The 21,389-nt window shown below is 50.8% G+C and overlaps 1 protein-coding gene and 1 non-coding gene across 2 annotated transcripts in view; both read left to right on the top strand.

Annotated features, from left to right (window-relative positions):
• CAMK2D (calcium/calmodulin dependent protein kinase II delta) overlaps window positions 1-21,389 on the top strand; it is a 137,601-nt gene that overhangs the window by 14,406 nt on the left and 101,806 nt on the right. The window lies entirely within an intron of this gene.
• LOC112484644 lies at window positions 10,209-10,327 on the top strand. The gene has a single exon (XR_003048094.1). It is a non-coding gene; the product is annotated as a 5S ribosomal RNA (ribosomal RNA).

The raw sequence follows: 21,389 nt of genomic DNA, 5'->3' as shown, positions 1-21,389 counted from the left end.
TTCCCTCGTTTCTACTCAGTTTTGTTCACTTTCCCTGCATAAACAAAAGACTCTGCAGGCGGCTTCAGAGGCTCAGAGCTATCCGTAATCTCATCGGCCGGAATGCGCTGTTTGTGGAGAAAAATGGTTGCAGACGGGAATGGGCCCCACGTGCTGGATGGGCGTGAACCGCGCCCCTGGCCGACCCTGGCCACGTGCAGCGAGGTCTGTCCCACGAGCTCCGTCACGCGCTCGCGTGCCCCCGCACGCGCCTCTGGCTCACTGCGATGAGAAGGACTCAGTTTTCAAGTTCTCCCAGACCACCGGGATCCTTAGTATTATTTTGTTGAAACTGTTGTTGTTCGGTCTGTTTTCTAAGGTCACTGCAGAGAGTCGCCTGCCCCCTGAGAAAGCAGCGGACCCAAGGACTGCTGTCGAGGGGGGCGTGGTCAGAGTGCGTTTCGCTCCCGCCAGGGGGTGTGCTTTATGCTGCCTGTCCCTTCCCGCCCCTCCCCCTGTGCTGTCCCTGCTGCCTGTCCCTCCAGGCCAGGGTCCCAGGGGCAAAGCTGCTCTCCAGCCGTACTCCCGCGTTCTAGAAAACAAGCGCGTTCACACCTCCGCCGTGGCACGCTGCTGTCTGGCAGTCGAAAGCTGGTCGCTCTTGTGCCGATACGTGTTGTAGCCCGGACTTCCCAGGTGCCTGGCGATGTCATGTCTCTCACTCTCATGTCAGCTGTCACTCAGGACTGAGCAGCTCCTCTGTGCCGGCCCTGGGGTATGGGGCACGGGGGTGCGGGAGTCACCGGGGTGTGGGGGCAGAGCTGCCTGCGCAAGGACAGGCCTCTCGGGGGGCAGAGAGAGCAGCGCACCGTGAGAACACGTGAGGGCCAGGGTGGCGGTGCCGGGCCCGGGTGGGAGAAGGCGCGGCGGGGACACTGCGTTCCCTGCTCTCTGTCTGCGGACCGTCCGTTCTGGACGTGCCCTGTGCGGGGAGGCACGCGTCAGGTGTGCGTGATGGGGCTGGCCACTCTCGTTTAGCATAGGGCCTGCTGGTTCTGTCCTTGATCGATCGTTGCCTGGATGCGCCACATTCCGTAGGCCTCGTCCTCGGTTGGCGGGCACGTGGGGCGCTTCCACTTTGGGGCTGTTCTAAATAATGCTGCCATGAACATTTGTGTCCAAGGCTCTTGTGCAGACCTACGGTTCTTTCTCTGGCACACAGGAAATGCTCTGCACGCTCACACACTCACACACACACACACTGAAGGAGCACAGACTGCAGAGTTTACGACAGGGCCGGCACCATGCAGTGTAGTGTAGCGGTCACTGATGACTCGCCTGGCTAACGTGCATTGCAACCTGCATGTGACAGGTGGGTAGGAAAGCACTGTTCCCCAGAGACCGGTGCATGGGGAGGAAACAAGCAGAGTGTCTGTGTGACAAGCAGCCGCCATCGCCTCCCCTCTGTGTGGGGAGCGGAGACCCACACGCGCAGGAAGGGCTCAGGTTGGCTGTGCGTGCCACACGTCTGTTCCACGTCGAGGAACCGCTGGCCCAGCCCGTCTGCCCCTGCGCACTCTCCTCTCTCGTGCCAGTGTCCCTAGGAGGGGCTGGGCGTGGGGTGCTGTCTGCACCGTGGTCTGTGCTGCGTGGCGGACGCCTGGGCACCATTCTGCTGACGGCGTGGCAGGTGCGGGATATGCTCACGCTGGACCCACCCTTCCCGCCACCTTATTGGGGACGCAGCCATCTCGCAGGTTGTTGGCGGGGTGTGGCGGAGTGTGGTCTGTCCACATTGGCCCCGAGTTCGCTAGGCCTGGCTTTGGGTGGGGGCTGCTCTGGGCGGCGGTTGTGGGGCCGGGGGCTGAGGAGGAAGGGTCGGGGCTGACGTTCGCTGAGACCGTGGGTTGGCTCGATGGTTAGCAGGAAGCTCCCATTTCCATCTTTCACACGGGAGAGTGGATTTGGGGCTCTCCGAAGGCCCCAGGGAGCCCCCTGGGGGCTGAGCACGGGCTCCATTCTTCCCCGCAGCGCTGCGCTCCTGGCCTGCCGGACAGTGCGAGGCGGGCCAGCTGTGGGCCTGTCCTCAGAGTGCGCTTCGCGCTGCCGTGAGCCGTTTGCAAACGGGAAGAAGTAAGGACGTCACCTTTCTGAAGAGAGATTATAATCCAGAGCCAGTATCTACTTTTACAACATTAGAAACTCTACTTTGCACTAGTGGCAGGACATTTTTTGGGTTTTGTGTTGTCGTGTGTACTTAAAACATGATGTATATTTCCAACTGAATTAAGTATTCCCCACGTTACATCTTACATAAAATTCTGTAATTAACTTTAAAAATTAGGCTGGATAAATTGCCTTTTAAGCCGTTCAGAGTTGACCGACTTTTGGTGACATGGAGAAATCCATATTGGAAAAGTTTGCCGTAATAATTGAAATAGTGAATGTCTACTGTCATTTCCTTATTTTTTGTATTACATTTTTATTTGAACCACGCGCATTTGTATATGGTTTGAGTAAAAGCACAAGGAAGCACACAGCATGTGGTCTTCTGTGAATGTGCACGCACGCACACACACGCATGCACACGCACACACACACTCTCATAGACGAGCTCCTGAGAAGCAGACGCAGGGATTGCGAGAAGCACCGCGTACATTTATCAGAGTCCGAATCGGATGACAACACAATAGAAATATTTTCTCGTGTTCGCTGATTGTGCAACATCCCATTTTCATTTTAAAAAATCGGGTTGACGATCGACTGGCTACGTGAAGCTGGCCAACTCTCCCGCACGTTTCTCTGCCCTGTGGGTTTCCTTCGGGGATATTTACACAGCCTCGTGGCTCCTTCATCTGTGAAGCGTGGGTTGGAAGGGAACACGTACAGACCAGCTTGCTTAATATTCAGGGCTAACTCAGGGAAAACGACCAGAAAACCGAGTACGGTAATTTTATAAATAGGGATCGTTTCATCTGACTTAATTTTTCCTTCTCACAAACTGATTTTCAAAGAAATACTTTGATTTGTTACTCATTCTTGTGGGTCTGCTCGAAACAATAACTGTGACTTACCAGTTCTTTTATGCAGAGTTGGAAATTTTGATTCCTGACATCAGTAAGGTGACCTTAGCGATTTGCTCAGCGTTTTGTTATTCAAAACCTAATTTGTGAACGAACGTGGGAATGCAAGGGACATCACCCCGAACTCTGCTGTTTTAACCACATTCAAGTGTACGGTCTGTGGCACGAAGTATGTTCACGTTGCCACGTAGCCGTCACCAGTAGTCAGCTCTAGAATTTTCATCTTCCCAGACTGGAGCTCCGTCCCCATTAAATAGTAACTCTCCATTCTCCCCGCCCCCAGCCCTGGCACCCACCATTCTGCTTTCGGTCTCCGTGAACTTGGCTGCTCTCAGTAACTGACCGTGGTGCACTCGTGCTTGTTCGCCCTTCTGAGGCTGGCTTGCTGTAACGCTCGGCGCAGTGTCCTCAGGGTCCCTCCTGGCGGAGACTGAGCAGCGTTCCGCTGTGCGTGTGGCCTGCGGTTGATTCATGCATCGATCTGCTGGTGGACACCTAGGTCGTGTCACCTTTTGGCGAGTGGAAACAGTAGGGTTTTCAGAGTTCTACCTAAAAGCTATACGCGATCATTAATTTGAATATTCTGATGGGTAACAAGAAAGGAGGGAGGGAAAGCACATAGCGCGTATTTTATAATCCTGATTTCTTCGCTGCACACAGGGATGCGTGGGGTCACCTTACCCCAAGGTGCTTTAATTACTTTGTAAACTGCTCCCCTCGAGCACCCTGCCGCGTGAATGGGGGGTGGCAGTATGTCACGCGGCCCGCTTCCTTCTCCGTAACACGCGTGTTCGGCATCCGGCAGTTTGCGGTCCTGCTCGCTCCGGCGATGTCTGAACAGGTCACGCCGAGCGGGACGCAGCGCGTCTCCTTTCGCCCGTGCTCTGCCTTCCTGGTTACTTTTCATCGACCCCTGTGGCCCCTCTGCTTGTAATGTGGATGAAGGCCATCGTCCCGTCCTCGAAGCTGACACGTGGCTGCGTTCTCGAGGGGCGCTGGCTGTGGAGGACCTCGTCGCAGGGTGTAGGGCGGCGGGGTGTCTGCGGGCCCCCTCGCCTGTGCAGGCGCTCACCTAGAGAGACGCAGGAGGCGAGAGGCGCCCACTCCTTCCTTCGCTCCACTCGTTTTAAAGCAGCGGTGAAACAAAACAGACAGACTTGGGCGAGACCCAGTCGGTGGGCCTTGGAAGAGAGCACCGCCGCCGTTTCCGGGGCGAGGCTGGGGGAAGAGTCCGGGTTCAGCCTGTTGCGTTAGGGTTTCTGTGTTTAATGTGTGCACTCGATATCTAGCGCCAGGTACGGTAAAGCTATAAAATACATCACTTGATATCTAGCGCCAGGTACAGTAAAGCTATAAATTACGTCAGCAGTGAGGAGGAGCAGCTAGAAAGCCTCCGGAGGAAGTTGGACGTCTTGGAAGATCTGGTTGGCGGTGCGTGAATATTTCTAAGTAAAATCACTATGACGAGTGGGAAACAGCTTGAGGCCTGTGTTTTGTTTGTTAATTTTTGTTTTTGTGTTTTTAAGGATTTATTCGATCAGCTGACCAGATCCTAAGCCCCACTGCCTCTGAGTGATAGGTTCATTCTTCAAAGGTGGCAGGAAGCCAGGTGCGCCCTTACACAACTCGGGCTCCGTGGGTGGAGTCGTCATTCTCAGGATGAGTCAGTAGACCTGTCACTCAGCAGGGCCTGTGGCTATAGGGACATCTCTTCCTGAATCCCCCTCCCCGGTGCCCCCCCCCCCCCCACCCCCCCGCCCCCGCGCCTTTTTTTTTGGTAGAGTCTTTTTAAGTCTTTCTGATGTTCTAATAAAAGAGATAAAAGGATAGTTCCGTTTTCATCATTTCTGATATTCGGAATATTAGCCACTTTCTTCTGTAGAAAGTTTTGGGAATTCTTATCTTCTGTTGCCATTTACAGAGGTAAAGTTGCTAATGTGCTACATAAATACCCGTTCCCTAATGTAACTTGACTTTCATCTGCCCTCTCCAGCCTCCTTTCTGTTTTTCTTTTCTTTCTAATCGTTTTATGTTAAAAGTAAAACTTTCTCAGCCACTTCTTGCTTCCTAGAAAATCGCCGTTTGTTAAGTTACTGCAGCTGTGCTCTATGAGCTTCACTTCCTCCTTCTAGAACCATCCTTAGTGGCCTTGTCCTGCATATCTCTCAGGGTTATTGAGAGAATCAGGTGACTTCATATGAAGGCACTCTGCACGTCGTAAAGCACCATTGACACTTCATTTATCTCCATGAACTTCATGTGGCCGCATGAAGGTGTCACCTTCTAAAGGCAGGTGTCACATCTGCCGTCCTCTGTGTCACTCTGCCGAGGCTGCTGTCTGCTGCTGGCGCTGTGGCTTCTCTCATAGGCAGGTAATGTCCTTGTGTCTCGTTTTGTGAGCGCTGTAGTTCCTACGTGTCTCGGATCATTTTTGAATCCGCATTATTCATTTGGTGATTATAAATTATAGCCTAAGAAGGTTGCGAGTTAAAATAATAAAAAAAAATCCTGGTTCATTTAAGTCGAATTTTTTTCTGACTTTTTTTTTTCATTTTCCTAAAACTGTTAAAAGTAAAATCAGCTAAAGTTTTTTCGAGGCGCTTTAAAAACTCACGTGCGGCGTCCCCGTTTCACGGTTTCCCTGCAGCGTTCCCTTCGCATTAACACGCACAGTGTCGCTCTTACAGAAATAGACGTGTTCAGGTAAAACGTGTTTCTCCTTCGCTTTTGAAATTGGTCGTGTCTTGATGACAAGAGCGTTGCCATTTTAATAACCAGTCTTCCCAGGCCGCCGGCCGGCTCGCGCGGTGGCGGGGCGGAGCCCCTCCCGCAGTGGCTGCAGTTTCGCGTTCGACTCGCATGCTTGCTGAGTGACCGCTCAGGCGCCATCCCTTGCAGAAGCTGTTTTTCAGGTGGCTAAATTCAAGAGCTTACTACAGCAGGGAACAAGAACAGCATAAAGAGTCCTATGTTCAGATGTAGCAGAATATCGCCCTGTAAATTCGTGAGTCATGATTCAGCATGTGGCTCTGTGACCTTTCCTCCTAGCTGCCAGCTCTGGGTTACGTGCGGTGGAAACCCCCACAGCGCCCTCCATGCCCGTGTCACATGTCTCAGAAAGAGCCGAGCACAGATAAGAGGAGGGGGAGCAACTGCACTCATCACCCCCGCTGCGTGACCCTTGACCTTCCATGCTTCCCAGGGCCGTGGGGGCAAAGATTCTGTTTTATACCCGCAACCAAAAGCTAAAACACACCAATTACCCATATTGAAAAGAGAAAGATTGTTAATCATGAGAATTGCAAACAAAATTTCTGTTAATTCATTCTACAGAAGTCAGGCTGAGTCTTTCCGATTTTTAAAATGAAGTTATTTTTTCGTTAAAAACCATTTTTCTGTCAGTTCTGCTTGACGGCGGAATGGAGGCTTGCCCTCCTCTGCGCATGTCTGGCCTCCCTGTGGCTCGCCCGTGGCTGAGTCATAAACAGAGTTGCTTTGTGTGCTTGTTTTAAAAGGCAGATGTCGGGTAGTCACTTTCCGAAGAGGCCCATTAAAATCAGATGGGTGCATCACAGTTTACTCATGAAGAGAAGGCCATTCATGTGATATCATTCCCTAAGCATGCATGCTCGAGCAGAGCCTCTATTATACACTCACGAAGTGAAGTGGCCTTTGACTTTTACGTAAAAACACACTCAGCAACTCTCCTCTCCACAGCGGTGCTTCTGGAACTATACCGAGCTTTCAATCCAGTGGCAAATTAATCTTTGATAATTTCAACATCGTTGGCATTTTATTTGGACTTATGCTCGTGGCTGACCACTTGAGTTTTCTTTATCGGGAATATTTTCAGTCATTGAAAACAAAAGTGGCTGAAAAAAAGCAGGACAAACGCAGAGGAGGCGTTCAGCGGTTGGAAGGGGGCCGGCCGGCCTCGCCGAGGGCGGTTCTGGACCAGGCCAGTGTTCAGTACTCGGATCCCCGATGCGTGCTCACGCCTGGACGCTTTAAAATGGACTCAAACGGAACACTGGCGCGGGAGAAGAGGCAGCTGCGGCTGCCGCCCGGAGAGTGTGTGTGCGTGTGCACGTGCATGTGCCGTGCAGGAGTTGAAAAGTGCTGTGGGTGACCCAGTGGCACCGGTCCGGAGGCCGGCCGTAGGCAGGGCGGCGGGAGAGGCTCTGCTGAGGACAGTCGCGAAAGGAGGCTGTGGACAGCCGGGGCTGGGCCAGGGCGGGCTCGGGATCCCCGTTCCGGTGGCTCCGGCCCAGCCGTCGGGCTGCGGGAGGCGTGGGGGCAGCTGTGACGCTGGCTGGGACGGCCACGTGCAGGGAGGCTGCTGCTGCTCCGCGGCTTGAGGTCTCCTGGTTTTGCCCGTAATCTACGGAGATTACGGCTGCAGAGTTAATCCCTCGTTTCCGTTGTCCACGGAAACGCAATGTCACAGTAATCGTGTTTTCTGACCGTAACTCCGTCATAGTGGTAAGAGGCTTTTTGTCGCGACCTCCCGTGGCGAGAGACTGCTTTTAGGTGGAGTACCGTGTGTGCTCGCTCGTGACTGTGTCTGCGTGTTCCGGGGACAGCTTCGGTCACAGTGAATTTACAACAGCGGCGGCTTCAGCTCTGACTCATCACTGCCCTGCGTTCTAATCCGTTACCTCTTTACTCTTCACAATAATCCTTTGACGTAGGTGCTTTTCTTATCTCCACTTCGAAAAAAAGGGAAACCGAGGGGCCTAGGACTGGAGGGATGTCCCCAAGGTCGCAGAGAAGAACTGGTGCCTTCGGAACGGACCCGGTTCCCGCTGACCGCGCAGCTGGCCGCTGCAGACACAGCGCGCCGCACCGGGCAGCTCCCGTGCGTGAGACGCGCACACCGAAGCGCTTCGCCCTGGGAGTTCGGGCTGGTGTATCCGCCTGGGTGGCCACCTCCCCAGACAGACATCGAAGGTTTCCGCCCTGCGGGACACCCGACACCCTCCCAGCCTGTAGGCGGCCACTCCCTGGCTCCTGTCACCGAAACTGGCCTTGGCCGTGCTCGGACGTTGCGTGAGTGCGAGCAGACAGGACGCGCGCGCTCGCGGGTGCAGGGGGCGCAGCATCGTGGAGGCTCGTGCGTTGCCTCCTTGCTCGTTCTCCGCCGCTGCCCAGGAGTGTGTCCCACCGAGCGACACGGCGACATGTCAGCCCACCCGCCCGTCTGGGGACAGTCACTTCCTTTCCAGCCCTTGGCTAGTTTCTAGCTTCTTAAGGCTTCAGAAGCTTAGATTGTTGATCTTAAAATTTATTTTTCCGTGTTAGCATTTAAAGGTAAAAATTCCTCTTTAAATACTGAGTTATTTAAACCCACATATTTTTAAAAATTGTTTATTCTGAGGTAATCGTAGATTCATGCGATGATAAGAATTAATAGTGAAAGATCCCATGCACCCTTCACATCGGATTCCTCCGACGGTGACATCTAGCCAGACTTTAGAGCAGTGGCACGGCCAGGAAGTTGACACCGATGCGACCCGCCAGCCCTGCGTGTGCTCCCGTGTGCGTCGAGGCCTCTGATTCCGCCCCCTCGTGGCCAGCACAGCCGCCAGCACAGCCACCAGCACAGCCGACAGACCGTGAGGAAGGTCCTCTGTCCTCTGGAGTTGCTGCCCGTGCCTCCCCCTGTCCGGCCCAGCCCCCCACAGCCACCGAACCTCCCATCGCCCTGGCTTCGCCACTCGGAGGACGTCATGTTCCTGGAGCCGTGCAGTGTGTCGCCTTTTGAGAGTGGCTTTTTAAAGCTCAGCGTAATGCCCTGGAGACTCGTCTAGTTTATCGCATGTGTGGATGTCGTGACCTTTTTACTCTTCCGTGAGGTCAGCCACCCCCGTCAGGACATCCCTGTTGTTCCCGGTTTGGGCCATTATGAAGCTGCTGCGAACGTTCGCGTAAAGGTTCGTGTATGAGCCTGGATTTCAGTTCTTGGGGACACATGCCCAGGAGGACAGTCGCTGGGCGTCTGGTGATTGCATGTTTCCTTTATCAGAAACTGCCAGACTGTTTCCCAGAGCGGCCGAGCCGTTGCAGTTCCCGCGGCCAGAAGCGATGATCTAGTTCCTCTGCGTCTCACCAGCGCTTGTCGCCTGCATTTAGCCGCTCCGATCAGTGCACAGCGACGTCTCACTGTGGTTTTGACTTGCGCTTCCTCCAGGGCCAGCTCCGTCGACCCTCTTTTCAAGTCCTTTTCACGGTTCGGTTTCCTTGGTGTTTCCTCTGGAGTCGAACGTTCGCGTCTTTTGCCGTTTTCTGACTGGGTCTTTCGGTTTCCCTCTTGAGCGTTGAGGGTCCCTTCTCTGCTGCGTGGTTTGCAGATCGGTTCTCCCACCTTGTAGCTTGTCGTCTGTGCTCCCAGCAGAGTCTCTTAACTCTGACGAGGTCCAATAGATCAGTTTTTCCTCTAATGGGTAGTGTTTCGGTGTCCAAGCCGAAAACTCTTGGCATAGCCCTAAATACTGAAAATTCTATTTTTTAAGAAATTTTCTCTTTTGAGTTCAGGTTTTGTGTAAGTGTTAGGCTTAGGCTGAGGTTTCGGTTTTGGCCTGTGTATATCAGGCATCGCTTGTTGGAGAGGCTGCTTCTTCCCCTGAGCTGCTTTTGCGCCTCTGCCCGAAGCCAGCTGGGCACAGCGTGTGCGCCTGTCTCTGGCTTCTCTGTCCCGTCCCACTGGTCTGTCGCCTGACCCCTCCAGTGCCACGCTCCGGACCACTGTGCATCGTAACTCTCTCTCATGCAGGGCGAGTCTTCCTCCTTTATTCTTTTTCAAAATTCTTTTAGACGTTCTAGAGATTTCTTTCATCAGTGCTTTGTGATTTAGGCACACAGATCCTGTGCGTGTTTTGCAACATTTGTACTCGGTAGCCTGCTTTCTTTAGCAATCGTAAATGGTTTTCTGTTTTAATATCTGTTTCTACATCTTCATTGCTAACATCTGGAGATATGATTATTTGCTGTGTATTGATCTTATATTCTGTGACCTTGATTTTTCTTTCATAGATTCCTTGGGATTTTCTGTGATTTGACATATCTTTAAATGATCCCTCCACTACCTCTGGGGCCAGGGCATAAGCAGCAAGCACAGTCAGGAGGCTATTAAAATAACCCAAACAAGTCTACGGCCACGCCACCCTGAATGTGCCCGATCTCATCTGATCTCGGAAGCTACGCAGGGTCGGGCCTGGTTAGTACTTGGATGGGAGACCACCTGGGAATACCGGGTGCTGTAGGTGTAAAAAAAAAAAACCCAAACAAGAGAAACGGTTGTGTATTGGGCAGTGATTCAGCAGAGAGAAGTGGTTGCGTTCTGATATATTTTGAAGACAGAACCCGTGGGACTCTTTAAGGCAAGAGGAGCTCACGGCTCTCGTAGAATTTTTAGCTACACTTTTGTCCCCCGTTATCCGTGGTGCACGAGTTCCAGAACCCCGTTGGCTGCCTGGAACCCGGGGCAGTGCCACACGCCACGTATCCTGTTTTCCTATACGCACAAACCAGTGACAACGTTTAATTCATAAATTAGGCACAGTAACAGTGACCGATAATGAAAAAGGACATTATAACAGTGCACAGTAAGAAAAGTTACGAGAATGGCGTTGGGGCGTTAATAACAAACCAAGGGCCACTTGAACACAAGCACCGTGATATGGCCGTGAGATGGGCACCAAGCGACCAGGGCCGGGGAGTGTCCACGGGGAGCCTGTGTACTCCGCACAGAGAGGTGACCCACGTCCCAGGTGGGGCGGAGCAGCATGTTTTGACATTTCATCACGCTGCTCAGAACAGTGCACGATTTAAAACTTATGAATTGTTTAACGAATAGCTTATTTCTGGAATTTTCCATTTAATATTTGCAGGCCACAGTTGACAGTGGGTAACTGTAACCGCAGAGAGCGAAACCGCGGATAAGGGGCCGCTGCACTGTTACTGTATCGCCGTTACTGTGAGCTGCCTTCCCTAGAGGCAAGAGAACGTCAGCGTGCGCAGACGTTGTAGGGTCCACGGAAGCGTCCTTCAGATCCCAACCACGGTTAGGACTGTCATAAATGAACCGTTACGGGCAGCGCCAGGGCCAAAACTGTTTCCAGTGCTTTGTAGCCTCTCCAGAAATGTGTGTCGGTAGTAAATTTTAAAGTGATTTGTCATAAGCAGATTGAACCTATTAGTAGCTACTAGAAGCTTCTTGTGAGCTATTTAGGACAAGGCGGCTTTACTCCACATTAGTGGCTTAGTGGGGCGAAGGACTTGTCCCTCTCCAGGCAAGCTAAGTTTGATGCAGAACACATACTTAAAAATGTTTTATGTCCTTAAGAGTAATTCGTCTTCATGAATAAAATTCAGCAGGCTATAGTTACAAAGTGAAAACCTAAAAATTCTTCATCGAACCTTGTCTCCACTTTGCAAAAATAATCAGTTTCTCTGTTAGTAGTTACCTGAGCATCTTTCCAGAATTGTTATGTGCATTTATCTTTTTTAGCCATTACTTTCTAAAAGAAATAATCAGTTAGATTTTCACAATTTTTTGATGCTGCTCAACCCGAGACCCTTTGCTATCATTTTCTTTCTTCAAAATTCGTTCCTGGTTTATTTTCATTTAATGAGATTCATTCTCAATCCCACGTCTCAAGTTTATTAAGGAGGATTTTAATGCATTCTTACTTCTAAATTTTCTCAGAAATGGACATTTGGATAGTAGAAACCCTGAGGAGGAAAGCATAGTCTTTAAATGCAAAAGAAAAGAAAATAAATGGAAAACAGATTTAGCATGCCAAAGCCTGGGAAAGCAATTGGACACCACACTGGTGAAAGAAAAAGGAGTTTTTAAAACTGAAAGAACTGTAGAAGGACGATCACGCTGCCCGAAGCCGCGGCGGCGCGGAAAGACCGTCACGGCGCTGAGTGCAGGGTTCGAACTAGAAGCCGAGGCGAGGGCGGCGGCAGCACGTCCTCCCTCGTCCCGGGGGCCTGCAGTGCTGGCGCCGGCTTGGTATGGGTGCGAGCCCTGGACCTGTCTCGTCACCCTCGTCACTGCGAGTCCAGTCGCCTCCCCTCCGTTTCGTGGCGGTGCGGAGGGTCCCAGGACGAATGCCCCGCGAGGCGACGCAGTCGCTCAGATTGTTCACTCGCGGTTCCTGTCGGTCCTGTCCGTCTGCGCCGTGAGGGTTGAAGCCGGCGCAGGTTGTCGCGAGTACACTTTGCTGCGTGTCGTTACTTTTGCGCAGTTATTTAAAAAAATACTTATCGAAGGCGACGTTTGGCTTAGAGGTGAGCTCCCCATGCTCGTGACGTGTTCAGTCCTCATCGAGGACAAGGCGGCATCGATGGAACAGAAAAGCACTTCCTCGGGCGCACGGCCGTGAGCTTGGGCTCTGCAGGTCCCGCTTGACTGTTACAATCTCAGGCCGTGCTCAGAAATGTAGACTTAGCTTAACAGACAGCAGATTCCGTCGCGACCCATGCGTTTCACTCCCGTCACGGCAAGTGACCGAGATGGGCGGTCCCGGAGCGTGTCGCTGCAGGGGCGAAGTTAGCGGCCTCGCGCCAGAGGCACAGCGGGCACAGTGTGGCCTGTCCTGCTTGCAAGTGTCACGTTTTCCAGAAAAAGGCCTGGGAGCGACGGCTCTCCCCCTGTGACAAGCTGAGCGACTCTCGAAGCCGCTGCAAAGCGAGGTTCCTGGCCATTGTCGCGAGGGGCAGTAATGCCCTCCAAGTGCCAGCGAACTGCTCTGAGCAAAGGAGATTATTTGATCAAGTGAATTTGAGAAACTTTTGTTAAGCGATCAAATATATCTTTTTACATATGTAATGACATACGGTGCATTTCTAAGTAGGAGGTGTATATATAGTTCACGGCATGTCCCAAACGCACTTGATCTTGGAAACCTTACCTGTAACATCTGGGACGATGACAGTTCCCCCTAGAAATTAAAACTGAGAAGTAGTTGCTAAAAACATGACTTCCTTCTTGGGAGAAAACAGATTGGAAACAAATATGGTGAACTGCTAGTTTTGGTTTAAATGTGGTGATGGGTAAGTGTTTTTTGTTATATTACTTTCTCCCTACTTAAGCTATCACAGAACCACAAACGAAAAGGTAGTCAAGGTGATTCGAGTGTTTGCAGTTTCAGGGTTAGAGAGACAGAGGAGGGAGCCTCTGCAGTTGCTGTGAAGAGAGCTAGTGCCTGGTGGTGTGTGGATGCCCCCCGGGACTTTCCCGTTGTCTAATGCCAGGTGAAGGCAGTAACGCATGTCACCGTTGCTGGTGGTTATACCTGCGTGAGCCAAGAGAAAAGTCTCACATGTGTGCAGCTTCCAGGTGAGCATGCACCTGGGAAAACGCTACTGCCTTCAGCTTAAATTGTAACTCTTTATGACCTTGAACCTAACTCTATAGGTAACGAGTAATTTAAAATAAACACAAACAACCATTGTCCCCCTGGGCCATTTCATTCCTGGGCATCCTCAAGTAGGCTGGAGTTCATTGTCAGCTACCCCAGCCTTCCCTCCAGCTTGCTTCTGTCCCTCAGAAATTGGTGACTGTAGCCTCTCCTGCAGAAATCTGTTGCAAGCAGATAAATTCACACACAGTAAATTTTAAGTGTCAGGATGAATAATGAGTTTCATTTCCAAACAATACTCGCATTTTAAGGAAGTTCAAAGACTTACACAGAAATAATGAATTTCTAAAAGTGGAAGTTAAGGGTTCCTTTTTGGTAGAGTGGCGGTGATGTTTTGACAAGGACCTTCCTGTGACCTCTGCAACGCCTCACCTAGAGAGTGCCTGCTCTGCTTAGGAGGCGAATGAACTCGATACGTGGGAAAATCAAATAAGGAATAAGTGTATTTAGTGGAAATGATGCTTATTTTTTTAAATTGCAAATTCGAGACCAATTAGGAATCACACACCCTCTTCACCCTGAAAATCATTTAGTATTTGGATGTTCTTTATGTGCAGAGGATGGAAGGACAGGGGCTGCGTAGCAGGGTGTCGGTGACGGCCCGGTGACGGGCTCCCAGCAAGCGAACCGCAGGCCACCTCACCGTGGTGGCCGTCACACACCGCTTTGTAGATCGTGTTTTCACGGCTCCACGTAAAGGCCAGCTCCATGCTGGTAGGAGCCTTTGGGGAAAAACCGTGTCACTGTAAGTCATGTGGTCATCTCAGTTAAGTTTTGCAGTTCTTCGAAGTCAGATTTCATGAGCTCATTTAAAATTTTCTTTTAGTTCAAATAGGCATAAACCCATGAGTAGAAATTTGCTCACACCTACACAAGTAGATATTTTAGTTTTAGTATAAATTTTTAATTTCTCAGAATTAAATATTTTCTCTTAAGCTTGTTATGGTTTCCATTGAGACAGTTCTTGTAAAAATGGAAGTTTTAACAGCATTATCCATGGCCGTGTTAGTGTTTTTAAAATGTATTGCAGAGGATGTGTTGGGAAATTCTAATATGTACATATATTGTACATATATAATCAAGTTTAAATACATACAAAAGCAAAATAGATAATAAAACAATCGATAATGTGAACATTTTTTATATATTTACAAAATGTGTTTAGATATAGAAATACCTATGTTATATTGAATAAAATAGAAATTAAATTTTTGGGTAAATTTCACTAAAGTTTAAATTCCAAATAAGTATTAGAAGTTTAAACTATTACAAACAAAACTTGCTGACGACTCCACAGGATTCCTATTTCAGAGAGTCTGAGCGGGGGTGTTTACTACGGGAAACCATTCCAGTCACCCCAGGGGAGACACGGGTCACATGGGGGAGAGCTGGATCTCGGGCGGTTCCATTCCTCGGTGTGACCTGGCTGCACCCGCAGTCAGCAGCCTTTAACCCTGTCCTTTCTCAGCAGACAGCACCCGGTCACCCTCCGCGTCACGCGCACTGCCTCGGCTGGCGTGGAGCGCGGCGTGGCACGCAGGTGGGCCCGCGCAGGTGTGCATCGGTCCAGGCAGCTCTGCCTGCCTGAACTAGAATCCTTGCTTCGTCTTCCCCAGTGAGCCAGGAGAGGCGTCGCTGGTCAGCAGCGGGGACCGGTACTGGGGCAGGGTGCGAGCGTGTGTTTCTACAGTGCTGTGGGGCAGGTGACAAAGAGCAAGGTGCTTGCTGTCTCCTGGGGCGGAACACGGGGCCCAGCGGTCTCCGTGTTTACGCTGTGGCCCCTGCACCCTAGGGACCGTGGGCGTGCGTGGGGCCGTGCCAGGCCAGGGCTCGAATCCCCACAGCCAAGGTCCAGAGCTGTCGCCTTGCATCAGGACAGTGCATTTTAGCGCATGTCTGTAGCCTCGTAAATAGTCTACGTGTGTGTCACGAATATGTTCGCACTTCTTGAAAATGGCAGGAATTTCCTCACAACTGTGTGAATGAGTCTTGTCAAAGTCCCAGTTTTTAAATGTACCGAAACCTGAGTGTCTCTGGAAGCCTGTGGGCGTGAGGCCCGGTGTGGGCAGAGGCGTCCGTAGGACACCTGGTGCAATTCCTTCTTGGTCTCAGCCAGCACTGCCCTGGAGGCCACCGTGCACGGACACGGCCGGCCCACGCCTTCCCGCGTCTGGGTGCGGGGCAGGCCCACGTGGGGAGCCGCCGCCTGTGTCCCCGCGCCCGGCGTCCCTCTGCGCGTCTGGGGCATGGTCGGGTTGGATCGGGTGGGGCTTCTTTGGTTCTGAAGCTAGTGCACTGCAGCGACTGTGCACGTATTTTAAATTAAAAATGTGTAGCCTTAAATGACCAAAAACGATCACTGATCTTCATTCTCTGGATTTAAAAAAAACACACACACACATTTTTGATTACAGGTAAAATTCCTCTAGAGGAAAAACTGGGTTATTATATAGGTGCCTAGAGGAATAAGATGATTTTGAGAGAATGTAATTTGTTTCAGAGATGATGGAGTGATTTATTCTTAGAAAATAAATAGGAAAATCATTTCCTGTTTTCCTAGCTAAATCAGCTTCCCATGTCGATATTTTTCTGTACTTAAAATTTCACAAAGGTTGATTCCAGTAGAACAACAGCACGAAAACCCAAACCCCCTTATTCGGCTGGGAATAGGCGTGCTCCTGTGGCGCCGTCCTGCAGGATCAGGCGTCGGGGGTCGGGGGTCACGGGGCGCTGAGACTTCCCCACCCCCGCGGCGAGGGCACCTGTCGTGGCCAGGCTGAAGCATGTGCACCAGCCATGCAGCCGCTCCTGCCGGTCAGCGGACCCTGCGGGGAGGGGGTGCATAGCCGCCTCTGGGGGGCCTGTCCCCGCGTTCCAACCTCGCACTGCCGGTGCTGGGCCTGGACGGTGAGCTGGGGGACCAAGGCCGGGACACGGAGCTCTTCGAGTGTCCCGAATTTGCCCGAGGTGTGGAGACGCGGCGATGTCAGAGGCGGGCCCAGGCGGGGGCTGGGCGGGACGGGAGCACTGGACACTGCACACTGGACCCTGGACACTGCACGCTGCTCACTGGACACTGCACCCTGGACCCTGCGTGTCCGGCCACGCCACAGTGCCTCCTTGCTCGTTCCCTGCTGCCTCTGGCCTGCCAGCTGGGGACAGAGGAGGTGTCGCCAGCTGCCTCGTGCCTTGGCTCCTGGAGAAACCTCCACGCATCGGGCCCAGCAGGGGCGGCCTCGTGAGCGTCTCGTGTGTCTGATCCGCGCCCCAGCTCCGTCACACGGTCACGTCGTCCCACCGCCTCAACGCTGCAACGGTGTGAGTTCCGCGGACCCCCTCGTGGAGGGGAGGGCGCCCCTGGGGGTCCCCTTGCCCTGTCCCCGCGTGGTTCGTCCGTGGCCATCATTCCAAGGGGTGACCCAGTGGTCTGGCCTCGTGGCCCTCTGCTTGCGCTGTCGGTCTGTCGTCTGTCTTGCTGGAGGACAGAGGGTTCAGCCACGTGTGGCTTGGATGACTGGAGGGGGTGCCCTGCTTCCTTTGGTAACCGAATCTGTCCTTGCTGTGCATGAAGTCATTTTCTTTGGGTTTGTCCTAAATAGGCGGAGAGCAGCTGGTCACCGCTCTGAGTATAATGCCGTGTATTTTAAGAGCATTACAAAGCCTCCCCTGAGCTCTGTGCTCACAGCGGGGCAGTTCTGTTCTTTGAGCCCCTCCTCCTGCCCCTCGTCACCTGCGTGGGCTCCCTCCCTTTTCATTTCACACGTGGACATCATAACTGGGCACGGACATGCGGACATGCGGCCTGAGCCAGGCAGCCAAGAGTAAAATGAGAAGCTGACCTCAGTTGCTGAACTAACTTTCTATTTATGAACTCCAGCACAGGGTGGGGGCTCGCTGTCATGTGCACCACGGTCTGCCACAGACGAGATGGTCTCCTCACTGGACCTCGTGTGGCCAGCCTCGCCCACATGTGCCACCAATCGTATTCCAAAGCATACCATTTTGCATGCTTTTCATTCTGCATGCGTATCGTTTGCAAAATGGCAGAAAAGACCTGCATTGAGAACAGGATAATTTAATGGAAGAAAGCTTTTAAAATATTCTAATGTGCTCGGAGTTCGTTGTTAAAAATGGCTCGTTCTTTAGATACAGTGGACCTGGGATTCTGTCATATGCACCTGAACAGTAGGCAGTGCAGCTTTGCCTCATTCCTCAATCAAGTTCGTGTGGGTTTTCTGACGTGCCAGCCCCATCTGGAACACCATGCGAGCCCGCCAGAGTCCTGTTGCCTTGCTTACTTAGGGGAAACTTACAGAGCTTTCTAGTACGTGGCCTGTTTTCCTGGAAGCATGAAGCGCCAGGCCACATTTTACCCAAGTCCTTTCAAGTTCACTCAGAAACGCCCAGTCCACGTTAAAGGAGCCAGCCCTTCTCCTCCCAGTTTCGGAACGATTTTCGTTCATAAAGATCACTGCTTCTGGAAAGATGTTATAATTTTTTCAATTTCAGATTTGCTTATTTGGTTAATTCAATTTTATGCCAAAACTTTACCTTTTCTGATAGGAGTAAGGGGTCAGAGTTATGATGTTTATTTAGGTAGGGATGTCTTGTTTTCATCCAGTGTCAATGAGGTACTTTGTGGTAGTGAAGCTACCTTTTCCATTCTGTTACATTGTTGTCAACCAGCCAACTTGGAATTTCCAGTTTGATTCAAAGTTTACATCTCCTCAGTAAGCGCCACGTCAAGTACTTGAGAGCATGCTCATCACTGATTTAATGGCATTGAATCGGTTCCTGCAAAAGCTGGCTTTTTTCTCTATAAAATGTATCCCTACAGTTAGGCATTTTGTATAGGAAAAATCGTGTGGCGCAGTGCGGTTATCGGAAAAGCATTTTGAAATCTCTTAACTTTGTACCAGTCGATCACCATCCTCCTGACTCTGAGTGGCCCGTTCAGTCGGACAGTTTTCGACGGTAGCTGCGTTCTCTCTTCAGCCTTGACCTTTGCACGAGACGTGGGGAAGTACCTCGTCACTTCTTGCCTCCGCTCCCCGCCACGTCGTCAGCGCTCTGTCACGTCCCAAGTGTGGGGACATCCTCCCGACAGCTGCTCAGTGTCCTGCCGTCTGGACGGCCTTGCTCACAGACTGACGGGACAGTTTCCTCTTTGACTCTTGACACGTGATTCCGTACCTCCTAGCGAGACAGATGTAGTCTTTCTTCCCCTTAAATTCTCTTCACCATCGATTTTTAAGAAAAAGTCTCTAGGTAGGTCTATGGGCAAAACAAAACTATCACAGAATAGTCCCGAAAGCTCATCTTTGTGGGATGATTCTGCATTTCCAAGAGAGTGGCAAAGCGCAGATGGCTCTCCTGTCCCCGCGGGACCAGCCGCAGGTGGCTGCCTGCAGGGGCACCCGTGGGCGCCATGGGTGGCCGAGTGTCTGTAGGTGCCCGGGGGGTACGCACTGAGTGGGGTGCCACAACTCGAAGCATCTGAACACCCTTGGGTGAGGACTAGGTTGCATCTCCCCTGTTTTAAGGAGGAAGAGGTATTTCTGAAGCCCCGGCCGCCAAGGCAGCAGCCGAATGCCGGAGGCCGCGCTGGTCAGCTGTGTGTGCCCGTGTGAGCGTCTGACTGTCAGACGCTCTTAACGGACGCAGCTTCTTCTCTCACGGCGCCCGTGACCGTGCAGACATGTGAGGGCCTCTCTGAGAGTCGCTGATGGGGCCGATCCACTTTTTGGGGGACAGCTTCTCAACGTGGCGTAAAGAACATTCACGGATGCACTGTAGGCTTTGTAGTGCTGAAGGGAATTTGAGTTTTTCTGAGAAGAGTCTACATAGTTTTATGAGACTTTTCAAGAGTATGTGTCATGATTCTCTGCCCTCTTCGCCCTTCCCCAGATTCCTGACCCTTCTGCCCCAGTGAGAAACACAGCATAGAAAACGCGAAGTGAATTAGGTTGCCTTTCCACGTCGCTAATGGGATTTTAATTGTATATTTATACTCTGTCAGTACCTATTAGAATATATCTGTTTCTATTAATAAAATTTAGTTACAGATCCGCTTTAAATAAAACTACTTTCGATTCATAAAATTTAAATTGTTAGGAAAATTAATTTTCTCTTTTTTATTATACTGGATAAAGTTCATTTTTTATAATTAATAAAACATACCAGAATATCCCGGTACCATCGAATAGCTTATAACCATGAAATTTTAGTAGGCACGAAGGAAAAAAATACTGCAGATTATGTTACTTTTATGCTAGAAATGTTAAGGACAGAATGTCTTGGAAGCTTGTTAGATTATTGGGGAGAATAATGGAAACACTAATCTTTTGTATATTTGTACAAGGTACTCAGGTTTTGTTTTAGCACGCCTTCTGACTCCCAGATAAACACCACAGAGAAAGCGGGCCCTGGCTTATCTCTTCAAGAATAATACTGTGTTTCAAGGCGATTTTATATCAATTATATTTTCTGGGGAATCATAAAATCTGATTGCACAAAAGCTAGAAAAACGTTTCTCAACCATTTGAGATTTCAGAAAGTATCGTTTGTCACATGAAGCACCTGATCCTTTAAAAAAACTGATGTTATAATAAATAGAAACCTGTACCTGTGACAGGAATTTGAAATATATTTTGAGAAAATACGCCTTCTATGAAATAGGTTAATCATTCACCCAGAGGTTGTGCATGTCTCATCCAGTCATCATGCCATTCTGTCACCTCCCAAAGTCATCGAACGGAAGAAAAACATTCTGAACAGTCTGAAACATTTTAACTTCTAGAAGGTTTATGACTTTGAAGAGTCTCGGGCACCGAAGCTCACACAGCTTTGGTGATCGATTGGGACCTGCCTCCTTTTCTGATTTTGTTGCAGCCCTTTCTTCAGACCACTGAGGCACCCCATCGTCAGCTGCCTGTGCCCCCCATTGCACTCTGGGCTGCTTAAGGGAAAACACTGTTCAGCCGCCTCCTCAGATTTAGCACAGGTCTGTCCGTAGTCAGAGGACGGACCCACCGGTGTCTTGGAAGTGGGTGGGAACACCACCCTGTGCTCCTTGGCCGTGCGGCAGGGGTGGTGGCCACGTGCTCCGTGCGGTGAGTCCGTGTTGAAATAGAGGCAAAATAAACTATACACTGGATCCCCAAAACCTGGAGTATGAATTAGCTTATTAATAGTCTTGCATTAATTCCATGTTGAAACGAGAATATTTTTTATCTTTTGAATTAAATAAAACATCAAAATTGAGCCCCGTATTTTTTTCCTTTTTTAATGTGGTTACTAGTCAATTGAAAATTACATATGTGGTTTCCATTTGTGGCTTGAATTACATTTCCATCTGACAATGCTGTTCTGAAGCAAAAGCTGGTAAGTGATGGCCCACTGGTCGTAGCTGGCCTGTTTCCACGTGACCAATGAGCTAAGAAAGTATTTTACATTTTTAAAGGGTTCTTTAAAAAAAAAAAGTATATGCAGCCGAGACTACCTGTGACACGCAAAGCCTCTTTGGCCTTTGATGTAAATACATTTGTTGATCCCTGTTCTAAAGAAGTCACAAGGACATAACTCATGGTTCTCACCCTCCATCCAGCAACTTATCCGTCAGTGGACGTCGTCCTGAACGTTGAGTAGTACAGCTAGAGTGTCATTAAGTGGTGATGGTGTGTGTTTCGGGACACGGTGCAGCGTGGGCTGTGGCGAGGCTCGAAGGGTGAGATTGTTTGGGCAGGGACCGTGTTGGATGTGGTGACATGCTTCGCAGGTCCCCTTCACTGAAGGGCTGCTATCTGAGTGCTGGCAGGGTTGTCAGCCTCTGGAGCCACCTGTTCCAAGGTCACGCCCTCCCAGTGGCCCAGAATGGGGTGTAAGGCCCCCCGGTTCA

The sequence above is a fragment of the Pteropus alecto genome, unplaced genomic scaffold (genome assembly GCF_000325575.1).
Source record: "Pteropus alecto unplaced genomic scaffold, ASM32557v1 scaffold17, whole genome shotgun sequence".
In the NCBI taxonomy this organism is placed as follows: Eukaryota; Metazoa; Chordata; class Mammalia; order Chiroptera; family Pteropodidae; genus Pteropus; species Pteropus alecto.
This window is presented reverse-complemented; position numbering and strand designations above follow the sequence as displayed.